The 19,208-nt window shown below is 38.3% G+C and overlaps 1 non-coding gene across 1 annotated transcript; it reads left to right on the top strand.

The window, feature by feature from the left end:
- The first annotated feature begins 18,440 nt into the window (after window positions 1-18,440).
- Window positions 18,441-18,545, top strand: LOC138884425 (small nucleolar RNA R71). Its single transcript, XR_011404619.1, has one exon. It is a non-coding gene; the product is annotated as a small nucleolar RNA R71 (small nucleolar RNA).
- The last annotated feature ends 663 nt before the right edge of the window (window positions 18,546-19,208 follow it).

Genomic DNA, 19,208 nt, shown 5'->3' with positions numbered 1-19,208 from the left:
TTCAAGAAATTTTCCTAGTGAAACTGGGGCAGAAAATTTCGTTCGTTTGTTTGTTTTCTCCCGCAGGTCTAACCTCGAGCCACACGGATCGAAACGACCCACGAAGTGAGTCTCAACTCAGAATCAAAGAAGAAAAAGACAAAAAGAAGATGTCCCGAGATATCGGAGTAAATGGAAGGCGGATCGACTCCAACATTTGATTAAGATTCAGAACTCTGCCAGTCACGCCTCACTCAGCATCCCAGAGAATAAACAAGCACCTACAACTCGCAAGCATCAAGATTCGGATCGAAGTCTACAAGCAAAATCAGCTGAGACTCAAGATCAAGTCGCAAAAGAATCATAGATATGGATCTTGTAACTAGTAGTTGACATGCATATAAGTATTTAGTTCAGTTTCAATTTTCCTTTGGTTGTAATAAGGCGGTCAGTAAAGCAACGGTGACAACAGCAACAACAGTAACAGCAAGCATTGCAGTCCCAAGGTAGTCCCAGCTACCAAAACTTCCCGAACTACATTGACCTGATTCCTGTTTAGCCTAGGATATGTAGGAAACCTTTGGAGCAAAGGTTCGGTCAAATCTTTCAAAAAATGCTTCACACGGAGTAGTCCATAGGCAAAAATCGCTCATATCCGCTCACTTTATCTTTGCACGAAAACTCTTCGTGTTTCCGAACAAAGAGGGGCAGCTGTGAGCACGTGATTTTTGTTTTACGCGACAATCGCTCTAAAAGAAATAAAAATAATAACAAATGGTCCTATTGTACAATTTTTGAATTTTACATGGCACTTTGTTAATTATTTATGATATTTTGCCCATTTTATCTTATCAAAACAAAATACAAAAAATGTATGTGTCATGCGTAATTGGAACCGTAATCCGGTTGTTAAATAAGAAAACCATAAATAGGCATCTTTGTCCGTGATTTTTGTTTTGTTTGATTTTTACCTGCTTCAAATATTTTAATATGTGTGTGCAAATAATTGTATTAAGTGTCTATTTAATTTTAATTTGATTTACTTAGGTTTTGTTTTAAAATAAAAAATATATATATATAATAATAAAATAATAATAATAAAAGAGAGTGCAGAATTGGGCTGAAATCAGTTTTGGGCCTACTTCATTTTAATTCGAGGCCCAACTCAAACCCAAAACCCCTGTGTAACCCAGTCCAGTCCAGCTGACACCAAGGACGTCCAAACGACGTCGTAGTGGTTGAGTCTGATCTGAGCCGTTGATCTTTTAATGATCAACGGCCAAGATCACTTCCCCATAACCCACTGATGACCCCGACCCGTTTCCACCCGGACCGACCCAAACCCTTTAAAGATGAAACGACACCGTCCCCCATCAGCCAAGAGATCCTGACCCTTCATCGCACCCCATCCAACGGTTAGGAATCAACCCCTCACTAACTATATAAACCCATAACCTTACCCTGCCCCCCCCTTATCCGAACCCCAGCCTTAGGTCACCTTCGTCCTCATCCCCTTCCCCTCCAAAACCCTAGCTGCCCCTGTATTCTTCACCAAGAAAGCCGGCGGCATGGACGCCGGTGACCCCACCCTTAACACCATAGAACCCCCTTGCCATCCTGAACATGGATCTGTTAACCACTTAACTCGAATCCCTTCCCACCTTCTCGAATCTTCGTTTGAAGATTCGAGTCGGAACTTGACTTACACCGTTTAACCCCAGTTTCACACCAGACACTCCCCAGACCCCCCTCGTGACCAAACCATGCTTGGTTTGGTCCGAATCTGACCAGGGAAGCATGAATCCCAGATCTGATTTTTGGAACCTTAGGGTTCCTCGTCACTGGTCCGTATCTCATTTAAACCAAGAGATTAAGGTCTAATGGACCTTAATCGAAGTGTTTCTCATCTGAGAAACACTTCGATTAAAGTCCGTTCAGCCTTAAGAAAGGTCTGTTCGAATCCAAGTTAAGGCTTTTGATTTTTCGGGATTTAAGGTGAGTTTTGCTTTCTTTTCTTTATTCTTTTAGTCCATGTTTGTTTAAAAGGCTGTTCATGTTGTTGTGAAATTTGTGTTTCGAATTTTACCAACTGTGTCCTGTCCACCTTGCCTGAACTTCTGTTGTTCTATTGAGTCCTTCTTCTACTTGTTCTGATAATGTGTATGTATGTATTTGTTGTGCAATTAGTTGAATTTCAAATTTGAACTGATTAACTGATTCCTCGAGTACAATTCTGCTTAGTCAGTACAATTTAAATCATGTGTTCGATACTGTTAAATGTCTGATTTTGACTACGATTGTACATGTTATGATTGATATAGTCGAGTCGACATGTGTCGTCAATTAGTTTCAGTTGTCCGAACAATAACCAATTGACATGCTTCTGTTAAGCATTGCCTGAATCAATTAGGGACTGGGTTTAGTAACTTATAGTTGTTAATTTGATTTCAGAAATCTAAGGTTTGGTCTGTTAGTTACAGCCTGAATTGGAGGGCATGTGCATTAGTGCACAACATGTGCATAAAAGCCATTCTGATTAAAATAATTTGACAGCATGTTTGTCAGATTATATTCTTGCTGCCCTGTCTGCCTTTTAGTTTAAATATTAGAGGGTACTGTCAGGAATATCATGGGGGAGGTTTATATTTAATTAGCTAAGTGGAAACTGAAAAGGGACAGCACATGGGAGGGGACCTGATTGATTAACAGGCTGTTCAAATAGCCTGATTTGGAGCTATAAAAGAGGGGGACAGATTTTGGGATACAGACACACACACACAGATATAGATAGGGGGATACACACAAAAGGGGGGCTGAAACCAAACAGAATCAGTTTCTAAGGGAGAAAGAGAGTTTTTATTTCCTTGGAAATCAGAAGGGGGATTTATAAAAGAAATTCTCGCTTGACTAGAAAACACTACTTTTCCTCATCCTTTCGTGTATGAAGTCCAGTATCCAGTTTGTTTTGTTTCTATCAGATTTTAGGATTTTCCCTCTGAGTTTTGAAAAGATCAAATATTGGTTATTGTACCATTGGTTTACTGCTTTGGTCTTTTGGTCTGGGATTGTCATTGCTGCTGTATTGCTTTGTTTGTTACTACCATTCTTGAGCTGCTGCTGCTGACTCTTCTGCTTCCACTTCTTCTTTACATTTCAGTATCCAGGTACACATTTTGAAGTCCCATATTGGTGTAACTGTAACAGTCTGAAAGCATGAAATGAAAGTTGGAGAAGTTTAAATGTCTGTTGTAATACTCATGGCATGTTGATTTCTTTCTATATATATGATTAGTTTGTAAATTTCAATAGCAGGAAAAGATCAGTTTGGTGCTTAGCTGAGTTCTAGTCTCTTGCGTCTTAGTTTATAGTTATTTGTTAGTACGAGATGTAATGTACAATATGTAGAATGCATGGATAATTGACATAGAATTTTTGACCGGATTCCTGTTTAACTATAATGACATGAATAGGATAGAATATTTCCACCTTACACAATGATGTTCTGTTTTACTTTAGTTCTTTCATCAGGACCCGCTAGGCAGTATATAGAAGCACGTTCGAATCCCCATTAGCAATAATGCCTAGTGTTCAATTCCCTTAATCTAGCCTAAAATAAGTCTAGTTAAGTTCAATTCAAGAAATGTTTGGATACAAGTATAGCATTTGGTCAATCTCGCATGTTTCACAAGGTATGACGTCCCTTCACTCTGTAAATAATTAAGCAGAAATTGATAAGAATCCAGGTTAGGCCAAAGCATATAATTAAATTAGCATGTACCTTTCCTTCTAGTTTTAGAAACAAATGCATTAGAAATGTAGCCACTTTAGGATACCCTTTCTAAAATAGAGACGAGCCTCGCCAAATAAAAAATGCGAAATTGCGGGGCCCTCAACAAATAACCATAACAAATATTTAGAATTCAGGATAGGCCGTTTAGTGAATTTCATGGCCTTCTACAAAAATAATAACGCGCTAGGCTTCTTTAGGCGCGGCTTAATTAAGTTACATTCTTAAACTCGGGTGCACATTGATGTGACCCGAATCCAAATCCCAACGGAGTCAAAAATGGTCAACAACTACGGGTGCATTGATTGCGACGTGGTTCGAGATACATTTTCGCGACGTTGCAATTCTATAAAACTAAATGATAATAATAAAAGCGGTTTAAACTTAATAAAGCACATAAATCACAACATGTATTTAAATCAGATATTTAGCCATTATAACAATTTAAGCGACCGTGCTAGAACTACGGGATTCGAGGGTGCCTAACACCTTCCCTCGGGTCAACAGAATTCCTTACTTAGAATTTTCTGGTTCGCAGACTTCATTTGGAAAAGTCGAAAATTTTCTCGATTTGGGATTCAAGATAAACCGGTGACTTGGGACACCAAAAGCCAAACCTTTCCCAAGTGGCGACTCTGAATTAAATAAATAATCCCATTTCAAATATTGTCACTTAAATTGGAAAAACTCCCCTCGCGCATTTAACCCTTCGGGGCCGGGCGCGGAAAAAGGAGGTGTGACAGTGGCTTAGACCTGTATTGATGTGTCATATCACTAGAATAATGTGTTGGATTAGAAGAGATCAGTAGGATTATTAATGAATACGAACGGATTTGATTTCAGCATGTTGGAAGGATAATATCGAGCTTCGGCTCAGAAATTTGATGTAGCATTTGCCAAAGGAGAAGTAGCTTCATGAATGGTTGATATGGAAAATGGTTATGGCTTACCGGGTGATTTAGTTAGCATTGGCAGTATGTAAAAGTGTTGAGATGACACTTTAGTTGATAAGAGTTTTTCTATCGGTATTCGGATGTTGTGTGCAACTGCTGTGATTAGAAGTTATCACTACAAGCATTTTAGTTATGTGGTCTATCATGTAATTGCACCTGAAGTTGCAGGTATCGGTTATTACAGCTGGTTCGGGCTTATTCTGAATATAGATGTGAGGTTCTAATCTTGTGTATAATTTCGGAAGGTGCAGTGTGGTTCTATGGTTTATGGACTAGATGGATTGTGAAATTTCAGCTATGTTGTATTATCGGACCTATGCGAGATGGAGTAGTGTGGGATCACCCACGGGTATATTCTTCGTAAGGTCGTTCAGCTATTGGTTGGCTTCTAGGACAACTCTGGGTACGCTCGAAGACGAGCGTTTGTTTAAGTTGGGGAGGATGTGACGACCCGACCCGTCGTCTCGTGAGTTACCGCCCCATTTTCCCCATTTCTTATTTCTTTATTCTTCATTATCAGTGTTGGGTGTGAACGAGTTGATTTGGATTGGTTTTAGTAGGAAATGAGACACTTAGTCTCTTTAAGGAAGGTTTGTTTTGGAAAAGTCAACCGGACGTTGACTTATGTGTAAATGATCTCGGATCAGAATTTTTATGATTTGTCTAGCTCCATTAGGTAATTTATGACTTAGGAGCGCGATCGGAATTGGTTTTGGAGGTTCGGTGTGGAATTTGGCTTGAATTGGCGAAAGTAGTATTTTAGCGATTTCCGGTTGATATGTGAGATTTTTATCCAAGGGTCAGAATGGAATTCCGAAAGTTTCTGTAGCTTCATTATGTGATTTGGGATGTGTGTCCAAAATTTCATGTCATTCGGAGGTGATTTGGTCGGGTTTTTGATCAAATGCGTGTTTCGGAAGTTTTTGGAAACTTAGGCTTGAATTCGATGAGTTTTGGGTAATTTGATGTTGTTTGAGGTGTTTTGATGATTGGAGTAGGTTTGAATGATGTTATGAATTATGTTGGCATTTTTGGTCGGGGTCCCATGAGGCTCGGACAAGTTTTGGAAGAGTTTTTGGAAGATTTTGTTGTTTTGGGGATAAGCATGTAATGATCCAAAGGTCCATTTTTAGTTCTAGAGATCGAAATTTGATTTCGAGACTTTCGGAATTTTGATAATGAATTATAGGACTGATCTAGAATGTTTTGTCTAATTTCATCAAGTCGCGATTGGGTTTTGACACGAAACATGAGTTAATTGTTTAACGAGCGAAATGGGTATTGAACTAAGCAAATGAGCTCCGAATTGAGTTTCGATTGAAGCAATATGTTCGTATTATTATTTGTGACTCCTAGGAATAAGAATCATCGAATTCCGAGTTCGTATGATGGAGTTAGAGCCTTTTTAGTGAAAATAAAAGCTGCTGCAATTGCCTTGCACAGCTGCTGGATTTTCAGCAGTTTGAACAGTGATGCGTGAACAGTACCCACACGCGTGAACAGTGCCCCGAAAATTTCTGGGCAGTTAAAGGGGCAGTCCATTTTCTTCATTTTTTTCTTAGTTCCAAGCTCGGATTTTGGGCAATTTTGAGCGAAAAATCACGGGAAATCTTGAGATAAGTCACTTGTGATCATTTCTACTCCATAATATTGAATTATCATCGAATAATCCGACTAGATTACATGTTTTTGAGGAGTAAATTGGGGATTTAGGCCTAGGGATTTGAAAATAAAATTTGAAGATTTGAGGGTCGAGTTGATGTCCGATTTTGGTAAATTTTATATGTATAGACTCGTGGCGAGATAAGGAATCCGTTGATGTTAATTTTTCTGAATTTCGAAAAGTGGGCCCGGGGCTCGGGTTTTGCCAAATTTCGGGATTTTGATGTTTTTCAGTTATTTTCGATTGGGTATTGTTCCTACAGCATAATGTGACATATTCGTTCTAATTTTGGATAGATTCGACGCACGAAGAGGCCAATTCGGGGGGGAAAGGCGTCGCTAATTAAAGAAATAGCCGGTTTGAGGTGAGTAATTGATGTAAATGATGTCCTGAGGGTTTGAAACCCCGGAATTTCACATCATAACGCTATATTGAGGTGACTTGCACATCGGATAACGGGCGTGGGGTAGAGCACCATTGGGGATTGTGACTTGGTCCGTCCCGAGAGATGTTGTTTTACCGTGTTTTCTACTTGAACTAAATTGAGAATCATCCTTAATTAGATTTGATTGTTACATTTGGGCTTCTTGCCAATTATTTGAATCCTTCAGGGATTGATATCACTGTTTTCGCATATTTTGCATATCATTTGATCTCAGTCCAAGGTTTTAAATACTGTGTTGCAAACTCAGCCATCTTTCTAAGATTTGAAAAGTTAAATGATATTTCTAAATGATATTTCGGGCTGAGAACTATTGTTTTACGAATGCCCAAGGGGCTTATGATGATTTCTGGACTGAGCATGGATCGGGTTGCGCGCCGTAGTAATGTTACATTGATATTGAGGCTGAGAGCCTAGTTGATTACATTGATATTGAGGACGAGAGCCTGGTTGATTATATTGATATTGAGGCCGAGAGCCTGGGTGATTATACTGATATTGATATGAGGCCGAGGGCCTAGATTTGATGCCACGAGATGGCTTGATATTGCGCTTGGGCTGTAGGAGCCCCTCCGGAGTCTGTACACACCCCCAGTGAGCACTGTCGACGATAAATAAATATGGATGGCTCGGGCTGCACGCCGCAGTGGGTACCAGAGGGTACTGTCATATGCATTGCATTGCACTCATGCATTTATTCCTTATCTGCATTATCTGCCATAATAATTATGTGCTCTTATTTCATTGGCTGGTTGCTTCATATTGTTCTGAGCCTGAGGGGCTGATACTGTTCTGAGCCTGAGGGGCTGATACTGTTCTGAGATACTGAGCCCGAGGGGCCGATTTCTACTTATTATTTTGATACTGAGCCCGAGTGGCAGATTTCTAATTACTATTTTGATACTGAGCCCGATGGGCAGATTTCTACTTGTTATTTTGATACTGAGCCCGAGGGGCAGATTTCTACTTGTTATTTTGATACTGAGCCCGAGGGGCAGATTTCTACTTGTTGTTTTGATATTGAGCCCGAGGGGCAGGTTTCTACTTGTCATTTTACTACCAAATTACCTGTTTTACTGGTTTAAAAGTAATTTCACTGAATTATTATTTTAAATGATTTCACTGCTTCTGTATAAAATATTGTGTGCCTTAACGTATTTTCTTACCTTCAGTCATTATTTATATTTATTACTCACTGGGTCGGAATACTCACATTACTCCCTGCAGCATGTGTGCAGGTACAGGTATTCCTGAGGCATAGAGCGAGTTTTCTAATGTTCAGTTTTCATCGGAGTTATCGAGGTAGCTGCATGGCGTTCGCAGGCCCGTTTTCTCCCTTATCTTCTGTTATTTATGATATCTTCAGACTTTGTTCCTAATTCCATACTTTGTAGAATTTTAGTAAACTCTATAGTAGCTCATAACTTGTGACACCCCGGTTAGGGCTGAGTTGGGTTGGATTTCCGTATTTTATCTATACTTTCCGCTATTAGATATTATTAAACCATGTTTATACTATAATTGTGTTAATTAATTATCTTAAAAGGATGAATTGGGTTGAATGGCTGACCTTGTCTTCATGAGAGGCACCATCACGACCAGGTTCGAGAATTGGGTCGTGACACTGGAGGACCACACAAAGTATTCAAGAGGTTCTTTATATAATAAATTGAGCTGTTTAGCATCTTCGTTAGTTTCGTTCATAGAGAAGAATTCTGTTAACATCATTTTTTGGATCATTGGATTATTTACAATTGTATGCATACCTGCATTACTCTTAGAAGAAACAAATTGTTAACCTTCAAGATGTAGCTGAAGATGATAAACACTGGGAGACATTTCACTTATTGGAAAACCAAAGAGACACCAAACAGCTTCCGTAGGTGATACCCATCTAGCAGATCTGTATTCTTTTACCTCATCTGTTTCTATGTTTGTATCGCTATTTTGCACATAGAATGTATTTTTTATCATGTCCTTTACAAATGTATTTGTAGAGATATTTCATGACTTTGATGTCAGAGCAAACTTCAACATATATGTGACAATTGAATTTGCCAAGTAAATATGAATTGTACGGAACAACCGGGAGTTATCTAAATATTGTTCTCTTACTTTCATAACTTCCCCTGTATTTCATCTTCTGTATACTGGATAAGAATCATTTCCTTTTATTGTCTGATCGGCAAACACTTTTGGATATTTGAACTTGTAGTAACCCTTTTTTTCATACAAGAATTTGTTGGATCTAAACTATCGCAAGGACCGTGCATCATATGTTTAATGACAAGCTTACGCAAATCTGGTTCTGTCTTATCATCTGGCAATTCTGCTCTAAATATATCATCGTACACCTCTGCTGTCAACAGTTTATGCTCATTACCTAGTATAATAAGAAAATGAGCATGGGGTAAACCTCGTTTTTGAAACATCACACTGTACATAAAAGCAATAACTTTTTCAAAGATATTATTTTTTAATATATCTGTCTTCAGTTCTTTTATTTTAGCCCTGAACACTCGAGTAATCAAATCAGGTCTATTTTGTGCCTCATCAGTTGACCATAGATGTTTTTTTTATTTCCGTCCAAGATGGGTTACATGTCATAGTTATAAACAAATCAGGTTTCCCAAAACGTTGCACTAACGCAATAACATCCATATAACGTTGATACATATCTCTAGGACCTCCTATAAAAGAATTTGGCAGAAAATTTTGTTTTCCAACATTAGAAGCATCTCGTTCACCCAGTCTTAAAATATCAAGAAGTCCTTGCAATATACCCATTTTGAATAAATCTTGATTGAATGATACAAAATCTAATCTTTGTGTCTCCAATTTTATATATTCATCAACTGAATACTACTGGAGTAATCTTCATGTATGCAAAATTTCATCTTCATCATCGTTCCTCATCTGAAGTTTGTAACATTACTATTTACGAACTGAAACTGTATCTCTTTTGCATTTTCTTTTTTGCAGATTTTGAGCTTCCATATCAAGATATCCATCAACACATGTGAAATATTTTATACTTGCCAATTGTTCAAATTCAACCAGAGTGCGACTTCTAGGAATATTTTTTGGTTTGGGAATTTTTTTAATACCACAGTGCCACCTGCCTTGACCATATGGAAATAATAACGGGTATTGTAACGGGTCATAGAATCCAAAATAATAGTTCACTCTTTGTATTCTGTCGTTGTGAGTATAAATTTGAAGATGCGGTGCATGAGTAGCAGAACCATCATTTTCATCAACTCATATTGTCGTAATTTCAGTAGTAGCGGGCAGATTATACACGCGTTCATCTAATCTAGCATCACTTTTCAGTACCATATGAAAGTTTTGCAAGTTCGACATATTTGTTAACGATCGTAGAAATATTGAATATGGATTATCCTTTAGAATGTCCATCAATTCTTTCACTATTTGTTCATTTAATTTGTTCGAACAAGTTATTCTATTTCCAAGCTCATTTGCATTATCATAAAAGTAAAGTTGCAAATTTTTTTACCGCCTTTCTCTGGGATATAAATCATATATCAAATGATACATTTGTCCTTGAACTCTGAATGTATAGATACCATGGTTTCTCTTAGCTAAATCTTTGTCATAACTGACACCAAGTGATGTAAAAGCAAACAGATTATTATATGTTCTAATTTACGTTCGAAAATGCTTGGATTCTGCATTATTTCCCATATATAAAATTTTCAATTTAGCTGGCATTCGATGAGAGATTAACTTCACTGTACCACTGCCACAACAAAATCCAGGGGGTTCATACTCAAATTGTTTCGCATAGCAGAACAAGCAACTTAGAATCTTTTTTAACGGAATATAATTAGAGCATAACTGATTAATGTTAATCGTAGTTCTCTTATTCTTTATATTCTTTATACGACCTACATAGTGCAGATAATTAATCGTAAGACAAAAATATAATCCATGGTAAAATCAACGAAGGATGATCGTTATACTAACCTTTAGTTGTAACGTCTGTTTTAAAGGTTGGAGTGCATGAATCATTTGCGATACCCGATAAGGTTGGAGTGTATGAATCATTTGCGGTATCCGATGTTGAACTTGGTTCATGATAGTTGTCGATTAACTAATATGCAGAATACACACAAGAAGTTAAATAGATACTACATCTTTGTGGTTTAACCTTTTTCAAAGACATGAAAAGGCTGGATCATGTCATTTTCCTTGTCAAAGACATCGGATGACGAAAAGGGTCGACACTGAGTAACTGCATGGTAATACCCATAAAGATGGCATATTTATAATCATTATGTATGTATATATTATAAAAGCAAAGAAAAGGATAGAGTGTTTGTTATTTTAACCTGTTTCTGAAGAAGAATAATACAATCCAATATTAAAATCATCATCCATATAAGATGTTGTTCTAATGCGATTGTTATGATTTGCATTTGCAAGAAGGCGATTAGTTGTTGTCTCGCGAATTTTCAAACGTCGTTGTAATAACTTTTCTACTTTCAAGGTCATTCTCAAATAGTCGTATATTTTACCGTGTTTGTTATTCTTATCATGAGCTTCCGTCACCGAGCGATGACCCTTTTTTAATTGTCGAATATCCAATAATTTGATCTATGGTAAATACAACACTACCCAGCACTTCTTGCACACAAAGACAACATGCATATCAGTACTATCTAACAGAACTAGTGCCTAACATTATACTATTAAGTTCCTCCGAGCGCACAAAGGAGGTCGACTATGAGTGGTGCCTTGGGAACGACTCTATTTACATAAGAGAACCCACACAATGAGTGGTCATTGGACAAATAACTGATTGACCATGTGTAACCTCAAGCTTATTGGGATTTGGCTCAAGCATTTTTTAACATGCAATTCAGTCATACTGAGGCAAATCGAAAAAGGAAAACAGAAATATCACTCTCTAACATACGAACCTTAAAAAAGAAGGCAATTAGACACAGTGGAGTACATGTTCGTGGGCCGTTGCACAAGATCTGGGATAAAATCAGTTAAGAAGGACCTTAAAAGGAAGAAAGAATCTGGAGATGCAAAGAAGTTGCGTTGGGAGATGGAGTTTCCAAGAAAGTAATATGAACTAAGTTTGTCTTTTACCACTTTGAGTCTGCACTTGATCATCAACCAGAACCCATGCGCCAAAGCAATCAATGTCGTCCCAACGGAGGTGAACTATTAATTAACATCAAATAGGTGCTGGTATGTACATATTTTGGATCAAAAAGGTTACAAAAGATTGACTAACTTCTCGAATCCGATGTATTTGCGTTAATTTAGTCCTTCCTACAACATCTACTCCAGCCTAGATTAAGAGGTGAACCTGTTAATATACACAATATCAGGGATACTGTGCCTCAATCCAAACTCAACAGTGCAATACGTACTATCCATATATTTTGATTAAATGCTTAAACAAAAATGAATTAATCTAAAGCTTCAACGAATATTTGCAAACTAAATAATTTCACCAATATAAACTTTCTTAAAAATGTGTAGTGTAACAGCTCGGCTAGTCGTTTTGAGAATTTACTCCCCAATCCCCTATTAACTGTTTCCCCGTGTCTTTTTCTGCTATTGTGATTTGCCGGGATGGTTCATTTTGAGTTTCGGAGTGTTTTGGGACACTTAGTCCTTAAATGAGAGTTTAAATCTTAGAATTTGGACCGTAGTCGGAGCAGTATGAAGACGGCTTCGGAATGGAATTTAGTCGATTCCGTTAGCTCCATTGGGTGATTTCGGGCTTAAGGGCATGTTCAAATTGTGTTTTGGAGCTCGGTAGCTCATTTAGGCTTGGAATGGCGAAGAGTTGAATTTTTGAAGTTTCGGGCCAATAGTGAAATTTTGATATCGGGGTCGGAATCCGATTCCGAAAGTTGGAGTAGGTCCGTAGTGGTGAATGTGAATTGTGTGCAAAATTTGGGGTCAATCGGACATGGTTTAATTGGTTTCGTCGTCGGTTGTAGAAATTTAGAATTTCAAGTTCATTAAGTTTGGATTGGAGGGTGATTCGTAGTTTTAGCATTGATTGATGCGATAGAGGGCTCGACTAAGTTCGTATGATGTTTTAGGATTGGCTGGTATGTTTTGTTGAGGTACCGGGGGCATCGAATGAGTTTCGAGTGCTTAACAGATTGGTTTTGGACTTAGGCTTTTGGCTGAAGATTTGCTGCACCTGTTGTTTTCGCACCTGCGGATTTTGGACCGCAGGTGCGGTGCCGCAAAAGCGGCTGGGCAACCGCAGAAGCGAAGTTGGACTTGTCAGCAGAAACCGCAAGTGTGGATAAGGACCGCAGAAGTGGCCTCATGCCCGCAGACGCAGCCCCAACAGTTAAGTGACTTTTCGCACCTGCAATGAGAATTTCGCAGGTGCGGGACTGTTGCTCCCAAACGCACACGCAAGTATACGTGGTCGACAAGTAATATAATGATAAGTTGAGTGTCGAACCCACAAAGACTTGTATAAACTACTCACTAAATCACTAAAATTGTTATTCAATCCAGCTAAAATCAAAGTCTAGTAATATGATTATATTATACTTCGATTCTAAATAATAACTAAATTATCAAGTAACGAGTTGATTGTTGTGTATTCAGTAGAGACAAGTATTCCAGGGTTGTGATCGATTCACCATTCGTATTGTGTTCTAAATAACTCTCCCTTTCATATAATTCACTCATGGGTTCTAATTAATCGGTAAATGCTCTCATAGCCTTCTCCCGAAGTACTACTCAGCTATTCTTAATAGATTAACGCCTATATTCCTATGAAATCAATCTATTAAGAACGCATTAAGATTACGATATTTAATTAAGCACGGTGACTAGGTATATTCCTATCCTAACCACAAATCCGCTCCCCCTAAGGGTTAAGATCGTGCTCTCTTCAATTCTTTTCTAATCTAAACACGGCTTTCCCAAGCATATCATAGATAGTAAACAGAACCTAACTGCTGGCCAGACAATTAAGCAATTAATCACAGAATAGAAGAAACAACCATATATTGGTGAATCATAATCAAGGTCAAGCTAATATCAAACAACAATATTCATGGTTAAATCACAACCCCAGAACAATGGGTGTTTAGCCACTCATGATGTAATCAAAACAATTGCATAAGTGTTGAATCAATTGGAAATACTAGAAAAAGATGAAGAAAACTGAGAATTCTCCGCTTCCTCACGATCCCATGTGTATCTTTCCTCCAAAGTGGCATCTCCCCCTTCAAAAAATAGGTTTTCTCTTGCTTTTATACCTGTTGGGTAGGTCTAGGGCAGAAATAACTCTGTCCCAGGTGAATTTGGAGAAGATTCACGTCACTGGCGCCCACCAGGGCGCTGCAGAATTTTCCAACACTGTTTTCAATGCCACAAGTGGCGCCAGGCGCTGCCTGTGGTGCCCAAATGGCATTTTTCCTGGTTTTGTTCGTTTTAGCTCAAATTTTGCGCGTTTCGCCCCCAATTTCTCCCAAATCATTCCTACAAATAGAAACACTTCAAATTAATATAAATCATAGCATTTAACATCCCAAATTTACGAAACAAAAGTAAAATATGAGGTGATATACATAGAAATATATATGCTTTAAGCTAAACATCAACACCCCACACTTAGACTCTTGCTCGTCCTTGAGCAATGGGACAATCTACTACCCTTCAACTACGTACAAGTATCAATTATAGAGGAGCACTTTAAAGTTTAACCACACACTGTACCCTTGACTATGATCAATATCGGCACACAAGCATGAACGCACCAAAATTCACATTCTTCCCGTTTAAGCATGCCCAAGTATAACCCTTCAATTCAATCAATTCCAACAACTTATTTGTCACCACCCAACCTCAAAAGTTGACTTGCAACCACTAAGAACCCTCAATTCATGCACTTACCCCACAAGAAAGTTTACAACATTACCAATCATTCATGAGATCATGTGCCCTCATCAACAAACAAAAGAGTGAATATAAATTAGTCCACACATTCAAATATGCTTTTGAATATAGATTAAGGACATCACACAATTAAACAAAATTCGCTCACTCTCACAAAGAGTTCATATGCATCCCGTGGTCGTACCATAAGCTTGCCCGTAGTGTATATCTCTACTAATTTAAGCTAGCCAAATCTAGGATCAATTAGGACTTTAAGGTTGTAATGTAGGCTAAGGGACGGGTATGATATATTTAGAAACAGTGGCTAACCCTCCTAAGCACTTTAATACACTACATTTACAATTCAAGCACATATTATTCTCAACCAATTCACTTGCCACAAACCATATGCAACATAGCCCTCTTTTCAATTAAGCATTTTTATAATTTCACTAGCACAAATCAATAAGAATTGGAGGCGTCTCTGTTTTTCTACATTATTTGAACTCTCATTTTTTTCTTTCTTTCTTTTTCTTTTCACACACTCCATACATTAAGGTTCATTGGCTAGTGTCTTTTGATTTCAACTTTAGTGCACCAATGGGCCCTTCCATGGTTCCACTCAAAAGCTACTCCCCAATCTCTAACCTTACTTCTTTTAGAGACTAAGTGCCTTAGGAGATAAAGGTTCAATCAATATCCAATTAAGAACAAAATAGGGGTATGGCTTGTAATGTGGGTGCCAAAAGAAAGGTCTATAGGCTCAAAGGGCTACCAAAGGAAAATTTTATTTTATGTGACAAGCACATCCATGATCAAGCAAGAAAATGCCTACATCATCTCCTAGATTAGCACAACTTACAATTTTGCTTTAATTAACACACAGGGCAAGTTCTAGACTACACAAGATAGCACAGAAAAGCATAAATCCTCACACACACGTTGCACATGACTCAATCAAGACGGTTCTGTTCAACTCTCAAGTCAAGCAAGGACACATAATTGAGAAATTTAAGCAATATTGCACTATGTGGCATACGAGACAACTGAAAAAAAGGGTGTCACAAAATAGGCTATTTACTTTACTTAGGCTTCACAATTCAAACCAAATACACGGGAAAACAGAATGTATGTCATAGCCTATTGTGCCAGCATCAACCATGTCAATGAATATCTCAGAGCGACTCAGTTTCTTCCTAAACTACTCCTAAAAAATAAATAAAGTACCCGGTTCGAACTACACCCTGGGAAAAGAACCGGCGCCCAAAGAAAAACCAAGGGATACTACCTAACTATCCTAAAAAATAAAAAATCTTTTTGGTGTTTTTAATCAGACTTTATCCCTCAAAAACATTGTCTAAAAGATCCATCATCACGAAAAAGCTGAACTTTTTCTAATTCTATTTTTTTTTTCAATTTTCGTTTTTATTTATTTTATTTTATTTTTTATTTTTTAACCTAGACTATGTCTACTACGAGTTCTAAAAGAAAAACTAAATAAAAAAATAGTTTTATATAATTACACTTCAGAAAGTAGTTTCCCTACCCTACACTTATATTATGCATAGTCCTCGATGCATGATCATAGAGAAAAATATTAAAACAAGGGCAAGAAATACTTCCTGAGACACTCTCGGGCCTAGCTCGGACATGATCCTCAATTTTAAGAGTCGGGACGACCCCACACTTAAGCTCAAACATGCTCCTCAGCTTCAACTTTGGGTACTCAGACTTCCCATACTCTGTAAAAATAAAAACAACACAAAAACTTGACACTAAAAAAATAATCAATACATAATATATAGGTTGGGTTGCCTCCCAACAAGCGCCTTAGTTATAGTCGTGGCAGGACTCTGCTACTCTGCTCAGGCTGGGCGCTTTCTCTTCTTCTTTCTCCCATGAAGTCTAGCCTTTTTGCATGCTCTCGGAAGGTCTCCTTTTTCATCTCTAGCTCTTTTCTCAATCATCTTTACACGCTCAGCTGGAAACACCACCTCCTCTAACTAAGTTGTCCCATCTAGAACACTATAATTCACATGCTGACTCTGCTCTATTCCCTTCAATTCGACCACAGTAATCATGCACAAGTCCTCGTAATGCTTAGAGCTTAAGTGCCTTGTACACATTAAAAGTGATCTCCTCATTGTCAACTCTCATTTTTAACTTCCATACCCTCACATCAATAATTGCTCCATCAGTAGCTAAGAATGGTCGCCCCAAAATAATGGGCACTTCATCATCTGCCTCGTAATCAAGAACAATAAAATCAGCAGGAAGAATAAACTTTTCCACTCGAACTAACACACCCTCAATAATTCCTTCTAGCATGAATAGTGACCTATTTGCTAACTGTAAAGTGATTGTAGTAGGTCTAATCACCCCCAATCTGAGTTGCTTGAACAAAGAGGATGACATCAAATTTATACTAGCCCCTAAATCACATAGGGCTCTACCAACTTCTTGTTTTCCAAGAGACAAAGGAATTGTGAAACTCCCAGGATCCTTCAACTTAGGAGGAAGTTTACCTGAACTCTGGCACTGCACTCTTCAGTAAGTGCAACTGTTTCGAACTCTGCATGCCTTCGTTTGTTTGCCACAATATCTCTAAGATACCTTGCATACTTAGGCACTTCCTGCAAAATTTCCACCAAAGGAAAATTCACACTCACTTGGCTCAAAATATCTAGGAATTTCTTGTACTTAGCATTATCTTATTGCTTCTGCAGTCTTTGTGAAAACGGAGGTGGTGGCCTAGTCTCAATTACTGGCTCAGGTCCTTTATCATCTTTCTCATTCCCCTCAACTGGCTTGGGAACTAATTCTCCTTCGGGATGAGCTATATTCTTTTTTTTCTTTGGAACTTCTTCTAATGCTCTTCCATTTCTCAAGGTGACCGCATTGACTTGAGCTTTAGGATTGGGCTCTGTATCACTAGGAAGAGCCCCTACTGGTCTGGTATTTTGGGCTATGGCAAGTTGGCCCACGTGGTGCTCCAAATTTCTCAGTGTTGTGGCTTGAGCCTGCTGATCAGCCATTATTTTCTGATTGAAAGTTTGTTGATCTGCTATTAATTTCTGATTGAACTTTTGTTGATATGCTATTAATTTCTAATTGAGGGCTTATTGGCCGGCCATTAATTTCTTCATCATCTCCTTAAGGCTAGCTTGTTGTTTAGCCTGAGGTGGTCTAGATTGTTGTTGAGGTGCTTGAGGCCGGTATTGATTCTGATTGCTTTGATTTCCACCCCAAGAGAAGTTTGGGTGATTCCTCCAGTTGGGATTGTAGGTGTCCCCATACTGATTTGTTTGGCCTCGATTTGCATTACCCACAAAATATACAGATTCTAGATTTGCTGGGCATAGATTGCTCATATGACCCTCTCCACATACTTCACAAAATATTTGAACTTGTTGCACTGGCTGGGCTTGTTGCTTATTAATGAACATGGTCATCTGATTGACTTGGTTGGTCAACGTAAAGACCTGTGCTGACAATGCTGAGACAACATCTAATTCAAGAACCCTTGGTGATTTTTGTACCATGTTCCTACCCATCTCTCCTTGCCAATCCGGATTGCTTTTGGAGAATTTGTTCAATAACACATAAATTTCATCAAAGCTTTTCTCCAATACTTGACCAGCAACTGCAGCATCGACTACAATTTTTTTTTTGGAGATGAAGTCTTTCTATGAAAGTATGAACTAACACTTCATTCGTCTTATTGTGATGAGGACAGTCTCTGAGTAGCCCCTTGAACCTTTCCCAAGCTGAGTATAAAGATTCTCCTGCTTTCTATTTGAAGGCAACTATCTCACTTCTAATCTTTACAGTTTTGCCTGAAGGGAAGAACCTTTCAGAAATTTTCTTGCCAAATCATTCCATGATGTAATGGAATTAGCTGATTCTGCCTTTAGCCATCGTTTAGCTTTGCCAAACAGAGAGAATGAGAAAAGTGTGAGCCTCACATAATCTGGAGTGAACCCATTAGTGATATAAGTATCACTAATCTCCAAGAAGATCAGAATATGCTGTTGTGGATCCTCGTTTGGAAGACCTATAAATTGCCCGTTTGCATGAAGTAGCTGGATCATGCTCTGTTTCAGCTCAAAGTGCCCAGTGATTCTGGGCTTCACTATGCTGGAGGTAACATTAGCAATACTGAGCATTGCTACCTCCTAAAAACAGCCATATGTTGCTCCTCTTCCATTTTCACAGGAAATTGAATGAGTGCTTGAATATTGTTTGTATCCTTGCTTCCCTCAACCTCCTGTGAAATGTTTTCTCAGGTTCGGGGTCAAATCTGTTGAGTCTTACCTAGCTTCTAACCCTACGCATTCAATCGAAGTTTCTAAGATTAGACCAACAATCGAGTAACGTTAGACTAGATGAAATAAACAATTAAAGCAAAAACTAGAAAGTAGTTTATATTCAAGTCCCGGCAACGGCGCCAAATATTTGTTGCTCCCAAATGCACACGCAAGTATACGT

This window comes from Nicotiana sylvestris, chromosome 12 (assembly GCF_000393655.2).
Source record: "Nicotiana sylvestris chromosome 12, ASM39365v2, whole genome shotgun sequence".
In the NCBI taxonomy this organism is placed as follows: domain Eukaryota; kingdom Viridiplantae; phylum Streptophyta; class Magnoliopsida; order Solanales; family Solanaceae; genus Nicotiana; species Nicotiana sylvestris.
This window is presented reverse-complemented; position numbering and strand designations above follow the sequence as displayed.